This window comes from Myotis davidii, unplaced genomic scaffold, assembly GCF_000327345.1.
Source record: "Myotis davidii unplaced genomic scaffold, ASM32734v1 scaffold200, whole genome shotgun sequence".
Classification (NCBI taxonomy): Eukaryota; Metazoa; Chordata; class Mammalia; order Chiroptera; family Vespertilionidae; genus Myotis; species Myotis davidii.
Window position 1 is genome coordinate 5812189 of NW_006293700.1, and position 23926 is coordinate 5836114.

Below are 23926 nucleotides of genomic sequence, written 5' to 3' on the forward strand. Positions count from 1 at the left end.
TGCTTAAAGTAGGTATCTGGTTTGTTTCGGTTCTATCATCGAAACAGTGTATAACTCCTGCTCTGACTCCAGCTCTGAGATCCCGGCTTGCTGAAAGCTGGTTTCTGGGTTTTTTTTTTTAGCTTCTATATTTGTTAAAATGTTTCAAACTGCAGGCTCAGAGGCCTGCAAGGCAGGCAGGGAATGTTGGTTTCCTCCATCACTGAAGCAAGCAAGCCTCATGTTAGTTTCAATCTGCCTGGCTGCTGGCCGCCATCTTGGCTGACAGTTAATTTGCATATCTCCCTGAATAGCCAATGGGAAGGGTAGCGGTAGTACGCCAATTACCATGTTTCTCTTTTATTAGATAAAGGATGTTCTCACTGAAGTAAGAAGTAAAGTCATGAGCTGGGTGTTAAGAAATTGCAATAGGTTTGAGGATGTGAGGAGGACAGTTACGTAAGACAGTAGGTGAGGAAATAGACTAGATAAATACAGTATCTATTATATAAAAGGCTAAAATGCTAAGTGTCCATCCAACTGTTTGACAGGTCGCTATGACACACACTGACCACCATGGGGCAGATACTCAAGGCAGGAGCTGCGGTGACATGCACTGGCCATTTATAAAGAAACGGCACTGTGGACCTGGTGCCAACAAAACAACACTTGGCTTCCCCCAAGTGGGAGCCAGGCCCTGCCACCACCCCAAAGCAACAGCCCACCAAATCACAACCAACACTGCCAAGACCTCATGGTGCAAAATGCAGCCCACAGCCCAGCCCAGCAACTAGCCTCCTTGCAGTTTCTTCAGCCCAGGAACACAACTTGCTTTATAGCCAGGTGGAAACACTTTACACTGTAACCAAATGTCTGTGAAGCATTTTCCCGTGCCTCATCTCATTTGATCCTCACAGAAGTCCTGGAGTAGGTAGATAGGAGACTCAGTAGAATCCTATTTTCTTTTCATTAGTCAGAAAACAGAGATTTAGAAAGCTTAGAAACTTGACCTGACTAAAAAGAAGTAAGAAATGGTGGATCTTGAAAATGACTTCAAGTTTTCACACTGCGCAGAATATAGTCAAATACTGTGCAGTTAAATATTTTACACTTTGTTCTCCCTGCCTGATCTACAATAATAATCTGCTTCATGTTGATGTTTACTGCTGTGCTGCTGACAATTACCTGAAAGAGAAATTGGGTGCTTCACTGTGCTGGAAAAGTTTAGCTAAATCAGAAAGCAGGTCTAATTAAGGAAGTTTATTCTATCTCTCTATATAAAAGCCTAAGCAACTGAAAGACCAAATGACTGAATGACCAGATGACCGGTGGCTGACCACCAGGGACAGATGCTCAACGCACAAGATTGAGGTCCCTCCTGTCTGAATTAGGCCTGTAGGGATCTGGTCTGTGGGGATTGGGCTCCCACCTGTCTGGATCAGGCCTGCAGGGATCAGGCCAAAACCGGCTATCTGACATCCCCCAAGTGGTCCCGGATTGCGAGAGGGCACAGGCAAGCCCAAGGAATCCCATCGCTGCACAAATCCATGCACCGGGCCTCAAGTATATCTATAAAAGGCTAAGTTGATTCGTGTAGGAACAATATATATAAAGCTCTGCTGGCGCTAATCGCATATGTGTGTTTTGATCTGTCATTGTTGATTGTGAAATTGGTTATTACTTCTGTTATAGAGAAAGGGCAAATAGCAATATTAAAATATTTCTTCTACTTAATTTCCTTTCAATGTGCACAAATCCATGCACCGGGCCTCTAGCAATTCATAAGCAGGCTTACGGGTTCACTAAGTTCTGTCATCACAATAGATCAGTCAGCACGATTGTGTACTTTTTCCAGCTAGGTTCAGCGTCAGGGCTACTGGGGTAGAGTTGGTAGAAACTTAGTTTTAACCAGGTTTTTTGCTAAACAAGTGGGAGGAATCCTACTAACCAGATACAGAGAATAAACATGAGTGGAATATCCTGGCTGGTTTGGCTCAGTGAATAGAGTGTTGGCCTGCAGACGTAAGGGTTCTGGGTTTGAAAGTGGTCAGGGGCATATGCCAGGGTTGTGGGCTCGATCCCTAGTAGGGGACGTGCAGGGAGCAGCCAATCAATGATTCTCTTTCATCATTGGTTTCTATCTCTCTATCCCTCTGCCTTCCTCTCTGAAATAAAAGTATATTTACAAAGAAAAAAAGAAGTAAGTGGAATAACCACTTTCTGGAAAATGACTTTTTGATAGGACTTAGAAGTAGAAATTTGTAAGTAATTCTCAAACACAGGACACCCAGGGAAGTGCTGGGTGATGTCAATCTTACCTTTTGTCTCTCACTTTTAATTTAATATCATTACTTTGTTCTTGTTTCTATTCTGCAAGAGTCTTATTTTCCTGCTCTAGTCTAATTGATAATTTAATGTCCTATTAACTTTAACTTATATTTTTCCCTGTAACCTTTCTGACATATTTCTAATTCTTAAGATATACCCTCATTTAAAATAACTCATCATCAAGTACCAGTATTTTTATGTTCTATTTTACTTAGGGTAAAATTCACTGTTTTTGACATACAATTATATGAGTTTTGACCATTGTACTGAAACAGGTAAACACCACCACAATCAATATACAGAACAATGTCATCATTTCTAAAAGTTCTCTCAGGTTGCCCTTTGTGTTAAACCTCTCCCCCACCCCTAACCCCTGGCAACCATCCATGAGTTCTGTGTCCCTATAACTTCGACTTTTCCAGAATGGAAATCTAATCAGAATGTCATTGGTCTTTATTCATGACAGAAATTACATTCATCCAATTACTGAAGGCAGACATTTGAGAATCATCCTAAACAATTCCTTCTTCAAACTCTACATCTGATCAATTATTATGTCTTCTTTAATGTTTCTAGAGTTCCTTCCTCCCTCTAGGAGAGGTAAGAAAAGGAAGTTATTGGAGTTTCACATTTAATAAGTATGGTTTTGAAACTGATGGTTTTTATTCTCTAGTTTTCCTTGGGACTTTGCCTTTAAGGCATATTTTATTGATTTGTTGGTGTTGGGAGAAAGCATTGAGAAGGTGTAGAACAAAAATATGTAAATATAGGTTGTAGCTCTCATTCTGATAGAGTGCACAAAAGAAGTAGAGATGGGTAGAGATCTTAAGAATAGAGAACTGGTAACATTGGAAATTGAGAGATATTTGGGTAATTGAGTCCATTAGGATTTAAAACCAACAGATGATTTTTTTCTACTTTCTCACCATTCACCTTATGCCACTCTATTCCTGAAATATTCAACATTTCCTTATAAACATGTCATTTCATATCTCTCACTTGATCTTCCTTCTGAGCATCAAACTTGGTCCAAGAAGCCATCTTTAACAATATCCCAAGTATTTTTTATTTTATTTTTTAACTTTATAAATCTAACAAACGTATGTACTGAGGATAATTGAATCTCCACTCTGTAATGAACTTGCTTAGCATTTGCTACAATATTTCTATATGATTTATTATACTGGATAAAGTACTTATTGAGAGGTTGATAATAACCCTCTTCAATGTAGCTAAAGTGCCTGCTCCAGCCCCCACTGCTTTATCCCTCATGTTTTGTGGAATATTAGATAATGTTACTAACTATAAAATGAGGGCCTCTTATACTGTTTTGAACTTTTCAAAGATATATTATTAATGTGTGAAGGTGCTGGTCCTGATGAAAATGAAAATTTCTCTGGGGAGAGAAATAGAATAGCAAAAAACAAACAAACAAACAAACACACAAACAAAACCAAAAAAACTCCCAAATACCCCCCAAACAAAAGAAAACAACAACAACAAACAAAAATAACAAGCTAAGATAGAAACAACACATATATACATATAAGTAATGCTTCTTGTATTTGATTGATAAAATTCTGATTTTTATCTTCCAATTTTACTGAATATGAAGACTGTATTGGCAAGAGAATGAATTGATAAACCTGGGGATATATGCAAATTAACCATTACTCCATCACAAAGATGGCAGCGCCCATAGGTACAAGATGGTGCAGCCCAGTCCTCTTAGCCCCACTGGAGTCCCCCAGTCCCAGGGCAGGGGGGTGGCCGCTGAGAGCTGGCAGCATGAGTGGCCAGGCGGAATGCTTGCTTTGAAGCCCTGCCCAAGCATGGCAGAGGCTTCAGCAGGCCCAGAGTAGGGCCGGGCGGGGGTGGGGGGAGACCCTGTTTAAGCCATGGTGGAGGCTTGAGGGGAGCCAGGGGGAGCCCTGCCCAAGCCATAGAGGAGGTTTGAGCACAGCTTTGGGGGCCATGCCCAAACCGTGGTGAGGCTTGAGCAGGCCCAGAGACAGGGGGGTGTGCCAGCCGCGGCTTGCCAGCAGTCCCACCTCTGTGCATGAGCTGCAGAGGAAACACCTTTTCTGACTGCTCATTGGCTAAGCTCCCTGTACGCCACTGGCAGTGCTCTTGGTAACTTGGTAATAAGAATCCAAGAAGGTGATCTGGGGTTTTTCCACCTCACTCCTGGAGGAAAAAACGAAAGTCTGCTGCTGGAGGGCTAAGAAATGTCATATCCTGCTCCAGCCGGTTTGGCTCAGTGGAGAATGCATCGGCCCGTGGGCCGCAGGGTCCGGGTTTGATTCTGATCAAGGGCATGTACCTAGGTTGCAGGTCAGGGCTCATGCAGGAGGCAAACAATTAAAGTGTCCCTCTCACATTGATGTTTCTCTCTGTCTCTCCTCCTTAGCGGGGTGGTGGGGGCGGCACCTTCCCCTGATCAGCCTGGTCTCCTTCCGTAGAGGGAGGCCAGACTGCAGCTTAGGCCTACTCCCTGAGCAGGCCTAAGCCATCAGTAGGACATCCCCTGAGGGCTCCCGGACTGTGAGAGGGGGCAGGCTGGGTTGAGGGACCCCCCCCCTCCAGTGCATGAACTTCATGCACCAGGCCTCTAGTCTATATATATAAAAGGCTAATATGCTAAGTGTCCTTCCCACTGTCAACCGGTCACTATGACATGCACTGACCATCAGGGGGCGGATGCTCAACGCAGGAGCTACTGTGATGCACACTTGCCATTTACAGAGAAACAGCAGCGTGGACCTGGTGCCCACAAAGCAACATTCAACTTCCTGCAGGTGGGACATAGGCCCTGCTTAAAGTATTTACCACTTGAACTAGACATAGTAAACGTTGATAGTTAAGCTGCCTGCCTCAACCTGTGCTAATTCTCGCTCTCATGAGACTATCATTTACCTGTGTCAATCCTCATTTGGTACTTTTAAAGTATTGCCTGTTCCTACAATGGGCCCTCAGTGTACCACAAATAGGTTCTCATTCTCTAGTACGAAACTAGTTCACTTATTAACTAAGTGAAACGTATTATTATCTTACACATTCTTCTTTATTTCTCATTTTATGTCAATTTCAATTAAATTTCAGGATGAGATACACTCTGAATACAGCAAAAATTACTATACAACAATTTTTCTTTCTGTAGAAAAAAATTTTTTTTTTTCCTAGCAACCATTCTAAACTCCCAGGAGAAAAAAAAAATACTGGCAGATAAAATACCTTAACAGTAATATTAATGGTTCAAATCCTGGTTTTGCCACTAGCTTGTTTTTGAACATGTCAGTTATTAACTTTTATAGTTCTGATTTTATTCATCTTTAGATGATAGAATTGGGTGAGGTTGGCTGATGTCAAAATATAGATAGCACCAGATTGCTTTCTACAAACAGAAATGCTCATGAATCAAGGGTTTCAAGGAAACCAGGTCTGTGGTTAGAGTGTGCAGAACGAAGTGCAAAACTTGAACCTTCTGAAAGGAGCCTCTGAAAGAGGTCACTCTGAAAACCACTCTTGTCCATGACACGCGTGCTACCTGCCCTAGTGATATTCCACGAGTCCAAGATGTACTGAGCGTAGGAGGATTTAACGTGGACAACTGTCTTAAAATCTGAGCGCAGCAGGGAGACAGGAATGGAAGAAAAGCAACAAGATGATTAAAGGAAGTTTTGCATTCAGGTTTCTCTTTTAGCCCAGTGTTAGATTTGGTTCACCAATTATTTAGGGATGAAACACAAACAACTTATTACAGCCTCAGCTGTTTGAGTCTTTGAGCGTCTAAGTATAAACCTCACCCTGACCCTCCCACAGCGGCTTGCACCTTTGACTAGGTGGCCTAGGAGAGCAGGGGAAGAGGGCGAGGTTGAATAATGGAATAGGCCTGTGTGCACTGACTCCCCGCCTCGCCCAACTCCGAGGTCCTCACTGCAGCTACTGGTGAACAGCAGTTTCTCCTTTAATTTACCTATTTATTTTCCTATCAAGCATTAAGCCTACTTATTTCAGTTCTGTTCATCAAACCCTCATTGCGAGCCTACTCTGTGGCAGTCACTCTGGTAGTAACAGAGATTCCAAATACAGATACCAGATGCACTCTTAATCCTTTGAACAGGTCGTTTCAAATGCACTTTAGAGAAATTGCAGTTGATGGTGCAGAGAGATTAAAAATTAGTATGCTTCCCTCCCCCCCCCCCTTAAAATAATGGTTGTAGGAAAGCAAGGTGAGAAAACATCTGAGAAAAAGACGTTATGTAAATATGTTTGTATTCAAGTGGTGGAAGTGAGTGACCCTGTCTTCTAATCTCAGGGACCTTAATTTCAGTATTTGTTTTATAGAGTATTGAGTTTCCTTTCTCACACCTATTATATTAGGAAAGAAATGAGAGATGAATGGGCCAGATAGGAAGTAAAGAGGAGATAGCGAGCGTGTGTATTAAAGGTTAATGGGAAAGAAGATAGGAGATTAAGTTAGAATTGAGAGGAGTGTTAGTGGAGTCCTGAGAAGGAAATTGAACGGGACTAACATACGTTAAGAAAAAAAGAAGAGAAAAGAGACACAGCGAAGCCACCAGAAGGGAAAAGAAATATAAGCACAAAAGAATCTTTCAACGGAGAAAGCTTTAATTAACATTTGCTTGTAGCCAATTCTAAATGCTACTACAATTTAGATTAAAACTTCAACTTGGATGCAATGCCCCTCCTTCTATGTAGAAGGTTTACACTGAGGGAGGGTTGAAAAACAAGATGCGGTTATTTTATTGTGGAATGCAGCGTGCGTATACCTGGTGAAGATGTATTAAAATACATTATAGATAATATAAATAATGATGTAATATTCATATCATATGTATTATACTTAAAATATTACTCAATTCTATAAAGACAACATTTCTAGGTCCTTGCTGATACTATTTACTAAGATTATGTTGTTGGTCTCCAGAAACAGGAATAATTTAGTAATATAGAAGCTTATTTCCAGCTCCCGTTTTTGCAATAGCTGCACTCAAAGACCAGGAGCCCTTACACCTTTAAAGAAGCATCGAACAGACTGTCCATCTATGAGGGAGGGCGGCGGGGTGAGAGGATGAGATCAACCAAAGGGCTTGTATGCATGCGTATGAGCATAACCAAGGGACACAGACGAGGAGTGGGGGAAGTGAGGGCATGTGCTGGTGGGTGGGGGCGGGCGGGGAGAGGTCAATGGGGGGAAAAGGAGACATATGTAATACTTTAAACAATAAAGAATTTAAATTTTTTTAAAAAGCTAAAGTTTAATCATCTGAAAAAAAAAAAAAGAATAAAATTGAGCAAAATCTAAATTAAAAACCAAACCAAACCAAAGCGTAAATAGAGCGTCCACTCCGGGAAACGTGCGGCAGTGGGCTATGCCTTCATTTGAACCAGAGGTTCCTATGAAAGCAATGCCACTGAGCTAAGTGCATGGCACCTGTGAGGTCACCTGTGCTGATGGACGGATGTAAAGGAGGCCTGGGAAGCAGGTGTGCATCGGTGCATCTGCAGCGTGACTCGGGGAACAGACAGCCGGGAGGATAGGGACCGGTGCCCCTGAGCTCAGGCAGCCGGGTCCCAGTGCCCAGTCCTGACAATCCCATCAGGATGAGGGATGTGGCCCAGCTCCTTTCCCTGCACTGCGGCTCGATGTGCAGAAGGCCCGTTTCCAACTGTGAGTGCAGCTCTGAAAAGCTTCAACCTTGAGCGAGTTGCTTAACCTCCCTGCCTCAGTGTCCATCTGTGAAATTGAGGTAATAATAGTAATGACTTCAGAGAGTGAGTATGAAGATTATGAAAATTAACAAAAATAAAGTGTTTAGGGCCTGGCATGTAGTAAATAGCAAGTTAGAATTAGCTAGACTATGAACTCCCCAAAAGCGTGGCTTTTCCCCCACGTGGTCTATTGCTGTATATCCAACACCTATGACATAACGAGTGGCCAATAATAGTTGTTGAAAGGATGAACAAATGTGATATCTTATGTAGCCTTTTAAAGGTGAGATAATGAAACACGGAAAGGCATATTTTGGCCCACTTAGCATCTGTATACTCTATTACAAGTTAATAAGAGAGTATTCTGTCATATGCCTTGGTTTCCTACAAAATGAGTTACATTGCACCCATAAACCAGGACTTTAATGTCTTGAAAATAGATAAAAAACAGTTTCCAAAACTGTAAAAATGAGGAGTTGGCTGGACTAAGGCAATTAATATAATGATTGAGAGAACTTGGAATTTCAGATTCACCACTTACCATCTGTGTGGTTTTGGCTGTTACCTAATGTTCCATATGTTTCTGCATCTGTAATATTGGAACAGTACTCATACTTATGTTAGTGTGTTCTTGTTGAGAATGAAATGAGATAATTTGTATAAAATGCTTTGCAGAGCTTATGGTACATAGTAAGCCTTAAAAGATTTCTCCCAAACATCATTATTAATTCATTTAACATTCCAACCAACATATACTGAAGTACTTGTCAAGTCAGGTACATAAAAAAATGAGGAAGATACGGTTCCTACCCCCAGGAGCTCCCAACGCAGCAATCTAAGGGGATAAGTAGAAAGGCAATTCCCTAATGGTGGACGTGCTCCTACAGAGAGAAGAGGGAATTTTAGGAGTACAGGGAAATGGACCTTGAATCACACATGAAACCTATATGTTCATGTTGACTAATGTCATCCCAATAAAATTTAATTAAAAATAAATAAATAAAATGTAAAAACAAAAGACCTACTCAATGTAGAGTTAAAACCCTGTGCCTGTATGACATGGTATTCAATGTGAGTTTGTTGAGTGAATGAGTGACTAAATGACTCTCCAGCAATCTGAATCCTGTTAGCGTTATTCTAGAATGTTTTTTTTTCAAATACAATAACAAATTTTAATTACATTCACACAGAACAAATGACTTGAGTAAAAATATATTTAGAAATTTCAGTACTTTATTCAAATTCTGCCTTATAATAAGACTCATTTATTAACTAACAAACTAATTAATTGGTCATGAAGCATTTAGCTCAGGCCTAACATGTGTGAGGCACTGTGCCAAGTACGACATACAGGGGTGGGCAAAAGTAGTTTTTCAGTTGTGAGTATGGGAAACACAGTTTATTCTTGTATCATTATTTAGTAACTAGAGCAGTGATGGCGAACCTATGACACGTGGAGGTGTTATGGATTGTGAGAGGGTGCAGGCCAGGCCAAGGGACCCCACTGGTGCATGATCAAGGCTGGGGAAGGATACAGGAGGTTGGCCAGCCAGGGAGGGAGCATGGAAGGGCTCCTGGACATGTCTGGCCCATCTCGCTCAGTCCCGATCAGATGGAACCCAGCAGCAAGCTAACCTACCAGTAGGACCATCTGCTCCCTGGTGGTCAGGGCATGTCATAGCAACTGTTCTACCAGTAGACTGTCTACCCACTGGCGGTTAAGTGCACATCATAGGGATCGGTTAAGTGGCCTTAGCTTATCATTAGCATATTATGCTTTGATTGGTTGAACAGCTGACCAGATGACTGGACACTTAGGATATTAGGCTTTTATTATGTAGGATTATTGTATTCTTTTCCATATGAACGACTGTAAACCTACTTTTGCCCACTCCTATACATATCAACTAATTTAATCTTCACAATAACTCCATGAGAACATTCTATTATTTCTCTACTTTTTACAGATAGACACTCTCAGAGAAAAAGAAAAATATGCTTCAAATCACCACAGCTAGCAAATAGCAAAGCTGTAGAGTTAAATCAAGATATCTATCTGTCTCCGGAATCCACTACAATTCAATTTTAGTATAACTATTATTAAATTTGCATCTTGTTTTTGTAGGAATTTTGTCTAATACACATTTCTACATGAATCATTAAACTAGGATATACTTTCCTTAAAATATAAGGTTAGGAATGATTTTTGTTTTAGTATACTATTGTCTATTCAGTTTATCGACATTTTATAAACTGTTCATGTACTTTCTTAGATGTTTATACAGAACATTTTTCTCTAGCATCATCCATCAGAACCCTCTTCCAAACTTAAGATTTCAGTTTTTGGTTGCTTGCATATTATTTCTTAAATGTTTACTAATAGCTTACATTTCTTTATGTAGAGATTAAAGGGATGAACAAAATTGCTTTTTCTTAATGAGGTCAGGTTTTTCCCTTATTAAGTACAAATATTTTTATCTAAAATGATGAGTTATTCTAGATTTACATTGCTATTGGGGAGCACCCGGTATAATTTTGGCTTTAGTCTGAATGAAAAAGAAGACCGAATCAGTATGTGATCATTGTCTCTTTGCATTTGAGAGTGGTGGTAAGGAAGCATTGAAATAGATGTAAATGCCATTCAGCTGAGTTTTTTTGTTTTGTAGAAATAAGATATGAATTTCCTGTAGATCAAGGTTGAAGCGTTAGAATCGGGGTTAGAACTCACACATCCTCTACTGTTTTATAACATTAGTTTACATTTCTGTTCTGTTTCTAATTTCTCTCTTTTTTTAGTGCAAAAAGAGAGCATTTATAATTATAACTTTTGTTCTATTCATGCAACTCATGGAGTTATAAGAGCTTTCGTATTTTCACATTCTTCCTGGAAAATGATCTCCCAAGATGTACCTGATGGCTTTGGGTGGACCCTCACAGTCCCTGAGAAGAGGCCGGGGCCTGCTTTTGTTGTATGCACATCCCTGTTAATGGTCAGAGGATGGGGAGAACTCTGCACATTTTCTATCTAGGGAACAGGCTGCACAATTATGAGGCTTGATTAATACTATTGATGCTTTAATGGCTCATTTTATATCCTGAACACTGGGGGGAAATACATTCCCTTCTGTAAAGTCTGTGGTTCTTATGATTCACTTAGCATAGATAGCAAAAAAAGCATGAAAGATCACTTGTCTCACAAGAAGAAATGGTTGGTGTATAATGCCAGCTGCATATATTACTGAACTGTTACAGAGGAGAGGAAATTACCCAGTCAGAACAGATATGTCTCTGTAGCCTTGCATCCGCATTCTAATAGCCACAGAGTTTATCTTAGTCTGAATGGAGCTCTATGTTATTAATTGTTTTAATGATTTCATTGATTTCTGTTAATCTAGGTAATGTGCCTTACTAAATTCGGTAGTTTATTTTGCTTTTCAATTAACCTTTTACTTTCGTTATATCATTTTTTATTAAAAACAAAGGTTTTATCTGCATTTTAATGATATGCCTATCTTAGCGTATTATAATTTATATTTGGCTATCTGAACTGCAATTTTCCTGAATACTTCAGGGTAATGGCGAACCATAATGGCTCAGTATTTTATTACAGGTTGTCATTAATACAAAACATTTTAAAAGTCATTTGAATAAATGCTAGAATCCTTTATGTATAGCCAAAAATATGTTTTTAAAGAGTTCCTTTGAATTTTTGAAGAATATAACCATGAAAGAAATGTCATGCTTTAACTTAGACCTTTCATTTCTCAAATTTAGAAAGCATAAGTTCAATTTAAAAACAGGATTTTTAATGTTGTTTAATTAATAGATACAAAAATGTGTTATAATCCCTTTGGAAATTTAAAACAGTGTTTGAAATAGTATATCCCAAAAGAGAGGACGCAGTATTTGTACCCTTACTGCGTTTATAAAATATTTCACTGTTTATACAGATTATTTGCTATTCCAACAAATCTGCCAAATTAAGGTCTTAATTCGCTTAGGCAGATGTAAAGTTATCTGTGTGTCATGAAAACATGAGTGAGATGGTCCCACTGGACGCTGAAGTGAGTCCGCGACTCTTCCTTCACGGGGAGTCACACACACAACTTGTGTACCAATTAAAAACTGTTAATGACAACACATTGCAATTGATTAGTCTTTGTATGTTTACAGCTCACTTTAATTGCTGGAAAACACCATTTGTCAGTTTCATGTTCTATTGTCAATGCTATTGATTTATCTGAATTTGGCTTTGTCTTGTCTCTCGTACATAAAACTCACATATGCAGTTCAAATGGGAAATGACTGTATTGATTTTCTTAACTTGAGCCCAAATGCTAAAGATTTTTGGATAAGCTTTCTCATTACTTAAGCCAAAATCAATAAGAAAGAGCATCTTTTAATGAAAGAGCAGTTTGAGCAACGTACTTCAGAAATAGGGTCTTGTTCATTCTTTGCTTTACAAATCGATCTCCTAGGTTCCTTAAGTGAGATCCAATTGGTTGACATTGTGGTTAGTCTCTGTGTGTAAACTTGCAGCTTCAGAAAAGAGGAGAGGAGCTACAGAGGTGGGGAAAGAAACGTCCCTTCTTGAGAAAGAGGTGGGCCGCAGCAGGTATAAAATCTGGTGTTGAAGTGCAATGCAACTGACAAATATAGCAGTGAAGTCTGACACCTTTTAATTTCATGCTTGTGTATTTTATGATTGTACAGTATTTTAAAAATGTCTTCACTGGTTCATTTTTAAAAATATCTCCATATGCATATTAGATGCATGTAGACCAATCTTGTTTTTTTTTTTTTTTTTTTTCAGGAAACTGCTTGTTGCTGCAGTTTATGTTTATGTAATGCAAAATCATTCACTGAAACATTAGGTCATTTTTAAATAACTTTTTGTTAAGTAATCGTTTATCTTTTTTTTTTTTTTTTTTTTTTACTGTGAAACTTCCCATTTTCTGCAGGAAGACAAGCATTGAAAGTGAGCTACAGAAATAGTGCGCATTCCGAGGAACAGCAGAATGAACTTAACATATAAAACAAGTTATATGGACAGGTTAAACGTCAGGTACTATACTATGATATCATTAACTTCCGGGAACTACATAAATTCAGCTAATTATGCCTTCACTTAATTAACTGAGAATGACCTATTGATGTATAGGCCGAGTTAGCTAGAGACCGCTTGCTGCACTGTACTTAATTTATTGGTTTTCAATTAGTTCTTCTCTTTCCTGGGATTGTTGAGGGGGAAAAAAAAGTCGATTTACATCTATGTCCAATAGTGTATTTTTATGCACAGTGATTACATCTTTAAATTTTTATCCTGAGAAATGCTTTTTGTATTCTAGCTCTTATAGTCACATAAAGAACTATCTTGCTTATATTAAATGTTGGGAATTAATTTTTACCAAATATATATATTTGTGTGCTTGCGTGCATATAGCAAACTCAATGAACAGAGTTCTTAGGTAAACATTTAGATTTGTGAAAAATTTTTCTAGAAATTTAAGAGATTATTTTTAAACCATGGTATGAATGCTCCCTCTTAATTTCTTGTGGTAAGTAGGACTAATGTCTATGACAATACCTTCATACAAAATTTTTCCTTCAAATTTTTCCTTTTTATCTACTGATTGTGTGAGGGCTATTATACCTCACTTTATTGCTCTCAACTATGCAGGTTTTATAATCCATTAATAAAAATATATTTGTTGGCTCATTTTTATATTCTCAGTATCTAAACATTAGAACATTTCATGAGTGGCTAGTAGTTTGATCTTGGGTTTTATAATTATTTTAATTATTTGCTATGTACAGTTCTATTCAAATTTATGTTACCCAACCTTAAATTTCCTCCTACCAGTATGTGTAATATTCTATCAATTAATGTTTTGTATTGAAACCATGTGCTCAGTTTCTGTCTAGTCACTAGATTATAAACTGCTTGAAGGCAAGATGTATATTTGTTTTACTTTTTATATTTATAATATTCACATGCATCCTTAGAATGAAGAGTGAAATAAAAAAAATGTTTGACAGATGAATAAATAATTTATGCAATACATGGTACTTTATTTTAAAGGCATGTAAACAGCAAAGTATATGTTATATATATTTGGGAAGCTTAATGCTAAATGTTACTTAATATTGAAATTCAACTATCACTTTTTATATACCAGTATTTTTTCTTAACTTTTAGGTGCATTGCTGAGTTAGTCACTCTTTTCAGTTCATGAAACATGATTACCATTGGTTCATAAAGAACTCTTTTAGTTTTATAATTTTTATTTAGCTTTTTAAATAGAATGTTCTTCATTTCTGCAGCAATATATTAGCATACAGCTTGCCAGCAACACTGGTCTTCTGGCTCTTGACAATCTTTTGTGAAAAAGAGTAGCATCTATTTATGCTCATTTTAGTTTTAATTTCTATAATTTAAATGTGATTGAATATCTTTTCAATTGTTTTAAAGGCAATTTACATCTTTTTCTGTGAAACACCTGGTCATAGCTGATCATTCCAATGCTATGGTCCTTTAATTTCTTGACATTCTTGTCCCAACTGAGAATGTCTTCTGCCCTACATTTCCAATAACTTTGAACCTTTGCATATTCTCAGATTTACTCATGACCTCATATTCTTCTACTTTCTTCTGAATTTTAAGCCCAGGTAGATTTATTTTGGATATTTCCACTGCGTGCAACTATTTGCATTAGTTCCTCCTATTTGATACGAGAGAACCTCTAACCTTATTTTAACACATCTACTTAAGCAGCTGATTATGCTTTGTATTCCATCTTACATGACTTCAGTGCAATCATTTCCTGAAGGTTCTAAGGTTCTTGGTATTCCTTCCTTGCATTAAACATTTAATTTGACATGTGTCTGTGGGTTAGTTTCCCTTCCCTATGAAGTATGGGCATCCTGCCACCAGGAACAACCAAGCAGCTTAGCAAACAGAATAATTGGTACCATCCTTTTCACAAACAGAGAAGTCAGTTAAAACAGGGTAGAGCTTTTATCATCAATTGATTCTTAGAAGTCCTTTCTTGATATTTCAGCCCCAAGGCTTATATCAAAGGTGTTTCCTTCAATGTGGAAACTTCAAGCTTCCAATTCACCGGCCTGTGAGCCCTGAGCATCAAAGCAGACGTGCCCTGTGATCCACGGCTAAGCACTTGCTTTCCTGAAGTGACGCTTGGCTCTCTGATTCACCATCAGGATCTAAGGGGGCTGTTAGGAGAAGATAAATTAGAGAACCAGACGATTATACCCTTTGGCCTCCGCTGAGATCTTCCTGAGAAGGAGCTCTTGTCTCCAATTCCTCTTTGACCCATCCCCGTGTCTGCGTGGCGGCCACTGCTCAGGACTCTTACTTGACTTACCCTCGGGTCCCGAGAGGATCGACAGGTGCGTGGAGCCCTATTGCTTCCCACCGTAGTTGTTGGCCAAAGTGTCTCTACAACTCTGTGATCTTCTCTTTAGCTACCTTTAAATTGAACGCCGGACATCAAGATTTTTCCTACCGTACTGATAATTAAAACCAAAATTTCCTTATTTTAAAAAAAATTCGTGATAGTTTCTCATTTCAATCTATCAAGCTAATTAATGACTTCATGGTTTCTTCTTTTAACTTGGAGAAATCTTGATTTTAAACTTATCGTCATCACCATCATTATCATCCAAATTATTATCCTAATTCCAGTTTAAAGAAGAGGAAAACCAAATGATGTACAATGGATTAATATCGCTGGCTTAACAAGTTTTCATCATTGTAACTACCTTTCGTCATGTGTCATGTGTTATGCGTGTGCTCATGGACAACTGTGTATAGGAGAAGTTCAGTTCGTCACTTCATTGCCTGACAAATTATTTAAAGCAGACACACAGTAAGGTGAAATGTTAGATCACCATTGTTTTAGAGTGTTAATTAATACTTGGGCAGAGGCCATTTGTCTCTCAGACACCTTTCCAGTTGATCTTCTTGTCATGTCAGTGACCCTGATAAATGTCTGAAATCCATTCCTTTCTCTTCCTCCCATCAGGTGGTGCCGGCCTTCAGCTTCATTCTCTCTTGTAATTCAGCATCATCTCTCTCTCTTCGGTCTCATCCTCTTCTACACATCCTCCCGCTACTGGACGGGCCTTTAAACACGCACACACACACACACACACACACACACACACAGACATCTGATCGTATCCGTCCTCCACTTAAAATTCATTTCTATTCCCAGCTAACCATTGCATTGCTTTTCAAAACTGTGGCCAACAGGAATAGGTATGAGAGAAGCTAACTCATGGTGCTTTGATCTTCGCATTCCGCAACAACTAGAACAATTCTGCTTGTGTACTTTATTTATTAGGCCCAGCTAACATCATATTGGAAGAACAGGTAGTAGTAGTCAGTGATTGTTGTGATAATGCCACATAATGAATGTCTTCAAATGTCAGTGTCGTACGTAACAAACATTTCCTTTTCCTGTCCATCCGTGTTTGGGTTGGAGGAGGCGGTTTGCTGTAGGCACTTCAGGTTTCCTCCACACGACTTCCTGCCAGGCTTGGCTATGTGTGGTGTGCTTTCCACATGAAGCATGCAGAAGCTCCAGGCAGGAAATGAATCGTTAACACATCACATGCACACACCCGTTCCTCTGTGTTGAATGCCCTGTGTCTTCTGTGTGGGAAACTGTTTCTTACCCCCGATTACCCAGCTTGGTGCTAATTCTTGCAAACAAAGCATTTTCCTGCCTGAAATTAAAACCAAATTCTGAAAGCAAAGGACCTTGTGCCGGCATAGAGACGTTCTGCTCAGACAAGAAAGACAAGTCTTGTTTCAGCAAACTTCTCTAAGAGATGCTCCATATCACGTGTCCCTTTGTAGTGTATCCATGTGACTACGAAAGAGGTGTTTTGCTTCCCGGTCCTTGGGAAGAGCAATAACTTGGGATCATAGCTGAATATGTTTCTGGATGGAACTGAAATGTTGATGCTACAATGTTACTTAAGTAAACATTAGCTGGGCAGTTCCAGCTTTTCCCTTTAACCATATTATGGTCATTGTCTTGTTGGTTACATATACATCATATATACACAGAACAGAGAGAAAGCTAAGTCTGTGTTTTTGGGACTTCTCATGATAGATGATATAACAGCAACGGTGGAGGTGTGCAGGAGCTGGTTCTCACTGGGTCATGACACCAGCTTGTTCATTTCTTGCCAATTTCTTGTTCAGTGATAATGACGGCTTGAAATTAATCATGGTCGGAGTATTTACACCAGGGAAACTGGCCAGAATTATCTTTCCAGAGAGCTAGTTTGCTAGTGTACCAGCGCCAAGCCTTGTATTTAAGTGTAATATTTATTACCTTTCTTATGATTGTCAAATTTTTAAGTTCTATGTAATTTTATTTCCTAATGTTTTATATTTTTATATGTTTATATATATATATATATTTTTTCCACTTAAGATCATCTTGTTCTCAGTACTATATTTTTTCTGTTAATCCCCAGATTTTTTTCCAGAACTCTGGTTATGTATTTATAAAACTGATAAAATGTTGAATATTTCAAAATTAAAATGAGTATCTGTTTATTATTATAAATATTAACTTATTATGTTCAAATGTTGTGCATAAATATTCAATAACCATCTAATTCCAAATATTAGTTTAAAAGGAATTTTCAATGCATCTAAATAATTTTATGATTTATATGCAAGGCTAGATAGACATGGCTAGTTTAAAGATATTCTTCTCTCTCTCTCTCTCTCTCTCTCTCTGTTTCTCTCCAAGGAGAATCTAAATCTATCAATAAAAAGTATGTGAACTATTTTTCTATTTGAAACTATTCATACTATTCCCCAAAATATTAAATACTATGATTAAATAAACATTATTGAAGAGTAGCTCTGCAGCTACAGTGAAAACTAAAAAATAAAGGCTGTAAAACTATATAATTTTGGAGCTTTAAAATTTTTTTTTGTGTTGGGGTTGTGGTGCTATGTCTCCAAACCTGAAACCTGGGCCTGAGGATGCAAAATATTTGTCACAGTGCCCAGGAGAATATTTAGTGGTTCAGGATCTTATCAATAATTTAAAATATAAATCACTATTGTTGCTAGAAAATGTTTCCAGAAACCAGTGACAAAACTTTATCCTTTTTAATATACTAAGTCTAGAGTAAACAAAATTACCTTCATTATTTCATAATGAGAAAGTCACGTTAGAAATTATTACATTAGAAATGTTTTCACTGTGTGAGGGCTTTATATGCATACATTTATACTTCCTAGTTTCATCCCTTAGTTCTTCCATTGATAACCACTCTCATCTCTTAAAACCCGGGGTAATTATTTTAACTGCCCTGCTCTGTTAATTTTTATCTTCAGTTACTTGCCCTTGCTTGTAAGGCTTTTGAGGACAATAATTATTTTGTTCTCATAGAATTCAAAATCTGCAATCCTAGTTGTCATATTCAAAGTAGATTTAAACAAGCATGTGTTATTGACATGGAAGCTATTGATAGAGGAATAGGGGAATAGTTAGTTTTCATAGATTTATTGTGCCCAAAGATATTTTAGACTTGTACCCAGGGTGTCTGGCACACCATACTCAAATATACAAGCCCTTATTCTTCTTGTGCATGTCATCTGTAGTTTATTTTTCAGAATTTTGAGCTTCTGAATGCAAGGACTTAAATAAATTAGAATTGATTTCTTTAAAACAAATACTAATACATTGGAAAAATTATAGCATGTAGTAAAACTTAATAGGAAAATAGATTCTATTTATTATTAAGCTTTTGTTTCATTTGCAGAACCCTTTGTGTTTCTTTAAACATTTATTTAGTTATTTTTAAGTAGGTAAGTTAGTTTCCCATTATGTATGAAAGGTTTAACCTTTTCAAATGTTTTGTGTCTCAACCTAGTAATTCAGGAGAAGTTTAAATTTTAACTCAATAACCATACAATACAGAAGACAAATACGTAAATCAGTAACAATTTTTAAAAATAAAGATTACTATTGTCTCCATGATGATCAAATAAGTGAACACCTTTTATGTCAATGACAGGTGTGTTTTTGAATCAGCTCACCTCTAATTCCTTTGTTTGCCTCTTGCTTTTACAATTATTCTCGAAACAAGTACAATGGCAAGCTAATACTCTAAATGAATTTACATAATTGCTATCATGACTTCTTTTATCTTCCATCAATTTGCAACTAAAAGCTCAGGATGTTTCCAAACAATTATTATTTTTTACATTAAATTTCTAAAGAATTATGAAAAAGGTTGATGACTTCATGCTTTATCTTTATAAATATTAACCTAGAATAGAGCAAACAGGTGTCTTCTCATAATAAGAACACAGAATAAAGAGGGAATTAATTTGAACACTTAGTATAATGAGGAAAATTTATTTTAGGTACTGGGACTCATAATGGTATATTTTCACTAGATATTGGAATATAAATAAATTAGAGAACATGCATACTAAATGAAAGTAGATATATTTGGCTATTTGTGTGTGTGTGACTGATTTAAGGCATTCAGAAATTAAAATAAAAAAGAAAGAAAGATTCAAAACATTCATTGCAATTTTGACCAAATGCTGATATACTAAGTTCACCTTATCTTTACTTACTTATACACACACACACCCGCATGCATTGGCCATAGTTAGTCAGCCAGTTCCATTCAACTAGTCTTGCTTCCTCCCTAACTTTGGATCTGGCTTTCAAAAGTCACTTAATTTTACCTGGCTCAGTTTCCTCATCAGAAGATACATGGGGTTGGATTAAATAGCACACGAAGCATTTTAGTCCCATTATCTATCTATCTATGTATCTATCTATGTATCTATCTATGTATCTATCTATCTATCTATCTATCTATCTATCTATCTATCTATCTATCTATCGCCTATCTATATCTATCAATCCTTTAGGAATTGCCTTTCTATAGAACACCTGTATTAAGTTCCCCTGGCCAGGGTAAATGGATTGGCAAGACTTTGACCTCTGGAAGAAAATGGAGTCGCTGTTTATATTTTAACCCAGTGAGACCTGCGGAAATTTCAGAGAAAATATTTTAGGCTCCAGATTATGACTAATAACTATTCTCTGGATCTTAGTTAAAACTGTATTTCAGTTTCTGTAACCTCATGGAGCCTACTTGAATTAATAGTGCTATTCTAAAAAAGATCTCAGAGATCTACTTCAGTAAGTCAGTTTATAATGTGGATTTTGGCCTTTTATTTACTCTTATTTATCAAATATATTAATGAGAAAATGGGATAGTTAAAAAACACATAGGAAAATAATCACTGTGCAAAGAAGAAAATTAATTTTTATGACGAAAGGGCCACACATAATTTGTAGGAACAAGATTAAGTAATTTATAAGAGGAATCAGAGAAATTTTCATTGAAACAGTTTTCTTAACACAAAAATCATAAAAATAATAACATTACCTTACAAGTGTCTGTTGTTTAAAGTTTCCAGACCCATTTATATTATGATGGCTTTTAGAAACTGGGTTTTTAATCCCCAGCTGCGAGATGAGGGGACAGCAAATGTCTTTGCTCATTACAACCGAAGAAATCAGGGCTTGGAGAAGTTCAAAGATTGGCTCAAGGTCACAGAGCTTGGTCTAGGATGTAGAGCATCTGAAGCACCTAGCGTTGTTTTTTCTCTCCATGCTTCACTGCTGCTCAGTGAAAAGTCTGATACAGAGAAACTGAAAAAGCCCTGTCAAATTTAGCAAAAGCTAATTAAAGCGTCAAGTATTCGTAATGTAAATTTCACAGAAATTTGTTTTCAGCAGCAAGTTCCAGGTAATTTTGCAGTTATCTAATGGCCTTTTATTTCTCAGATAGGGTTGTACTGACTGCTATTTTCTTGCTCTTTGCGTTCTTTGTCATTTTTAATATCTTGAGTGATTTTGAAATATTTGGTGCTGGATCATACTGCTGCAAATATGACCTGTCATTCCTGCAAGTGGACTGATTGGATCTGTCACCCTGGTGGGACTTACAGTAAATTCACCACCACACAAGTAAAACCATTAGAAATTGCATTGGTTTAAATGGCTGAATATAAGAGACCTCTTGATTCTATCAGCAAGGTGGCTTATATTTTCCCTCCTAATGACCATGGAGAATCTTAAGATTATATCAATTTTAATGCGCATATGTTGCTGTGTTGATTTCTATTTAAGATTTGTAACATGGTTTTTGCCTCTAAAATTTCTGTATTGACATAATTTATGAGAAGGGCTAATGAGATTTTATATTGCAAACTGTTTTGTTTTCAAAACCATGGATGTGACTGAAACCTTTCTTTTCCATTTTAATTATGATCTATATACATAGATACATTAATATGAATAAAATACTTTTTATGGTACATAAAAATGATTCTTTAAATCACTTAATTCATTTACTTTAGCTTACAAACTGTCCCACAATTGAAATGAAAAAATATTGTTATTAATATTAAGTTTCATTAAGTTTTCAGCTATTGATAATTTGGAAAATAATTCAGTGACTTTTTGTTGCTATTCTTGTTCTCACAATATGTTCTATTCCAAATAAAATATTTTCAATCATGTTAACCTCTAAAGTAAAAATCAATGCATTTAACTTTTCAATTCTTAATGCATAAACAATTTTTCTCAAATATGAAACATTTTATTATCATGTATTTTAAATATGTTTGGTTTTATGTCACTTGTCTCCTTTTAATCGAATTCATTGTTTTTAGATTTTTCATATTTAATCTAGTCATGATTCACAGTTTCTTTTACTTTGTTAACGTAGCAGTTCAATTGGATACTATCTCTATCTGAATACTAAAGCTCTCATAAAAAACCATTTTAATAGTCTTGTAAAACAGAGCACATAAAACAAGAACATTTATTTTGCTTGAAGACATGTGCTAATTTTTTATTGAGAAATGCATTAAACATTGATACATCCAACCTCTGATTGAACCTTCATACCTGTCACATGTAGGGGCTGGTGAAGATTTATTGCACAATATAAAATTAGGCATATACAGTAAACTTGATAGTAAATGACCTTTGTAGATAGGAGACTGCCACAAAGAACATTTGCACAATAGAAGGGGGTTTGAAAAACATATTAGAAGGCATTCAAAGAAGAGTGATGGAAACTGAAAAGCATAAAGAGAAAAAATATTCTCCAATGAAATAGATACACAGGAAATATACTTTCTAAAATGAGTAGATGTTTTTAGCATCTCTAATTCATTTGTTAAACAACAACCCATACTAAAGAACAGGTGTTTAATTCCAAACGTATAAATATGCCTATTTAGTCATGCCAGTTTCATGAAGTACTTATGAACTATAAACATAAACAGATGTTCAATCCTTTAAAAAAGTACAAATTAACACAGCAATAGAGACTCACATGAGGATGAATATCACGTGTCAAAAAAAGGCACCCTGAGCTCTGACAGAAGGTTGATTTCATTGTGAATTGAATTTAGTGCATGTTGCATTCTGTTATCTGTCCTTTTCTTCTCTCTCTCTCTCTCTCTCTCTCTCTCTCTCTCTCTCTCTCTCTCTCTCTCTCTCCTCTCCCTCCTTCTTTCTTCCTCCTTCCCTCTGTTTCTCTCTCCTTGATTGTCCATCAGCACCAGGCTTCTTTGGCGGATAATTACAAACATGGCTGTTTCAGCTCAAATTTACTGGCATGATGCCTTAATGAATATTTTATAGGACTTCACAGAAATTGGGCAAAATTATTTTGAAGCTTTGACATTGCTTATCCAAAGAGTTTAAAATAAAAGAAGTTCTATCAGGCTTACAATAAGCTATATAAAATTATTTCAAGGTAATGACATTTAGTTCCTACAAATGAGATCATGTCTATTGATTTTTGAAAAGAAAAATTAAAACCCATAACTATCACAAAACAATGCTAATAATGAGTTTGTCTAGTAATGGAATCAATTTTGCTCAGGATGGTAGAATGAAATCCATATTTATAAAATATATTTTCTACCATACAAATGGGAAGCTTGCATGGAGAGGTTTTATTAAAATTTTCTGTACTATTATTTTCTTAAAATTTTTATGTAACTTGGGGTCATTTTATGAACCTGTTTTTTCCCCAATGTAAAGAGATAAATACCCAAAGAACTATATTAAGACTTCTTTTGCCTTTTTACAGAAAGATAAATTTCCTACAATTAGCCCCTTTTACACCAATTTGTTTTCAAAGTCCTAAGCAGATGATAACATACATAGAACTTTCCATAAAACTAACAGTTTGTTAATATTAGGTATACATTCCTGGGGCACACGATGAAAGGATGTTACAGAATTCTGGAAACCAGGTGCAATGTTCACTCCCTGAGCCCTAAGAGCAACATCAGTATGAAGTAATAACTAATGTTCTGTTGTGAAAGGGGAAGTAGGAGTGGGGACACTCTCCAGAAGTAAATATGGTCGTGCTACAAAACCCCATCAAACAGGTGATACTGTTTAGCTGTGAAGTTGAATTGAGTAACATAGAGTTTCTCTTTTTCTTATTTAGAGACTAGAGTCCCGATGCATGAAATTCATGCAAGGAGCTCAGCTCACAAACCCCAGCTTCGTCCAGAAGGTCTTCCAAAGGATGTCCGGAAAGTTGTTCAGCTGTCCGGTTTAATTCGTATATTACACTTTTATTATTATAGATATGATACAAAAGATAAACTGGAGGTCGTAACTAAGGGCTGGACTTGATTCTTATCTCCTCTGAGATTTTGTCAGGATATTTAACCTTATTGTTTTTAGTCACTTACCCTTCCTTCCTTCCTCCCTTCCTTCCTTCCTTCCTTCCTTCCTTCCTTCCTTCCTTCCTTCCTTCCTTC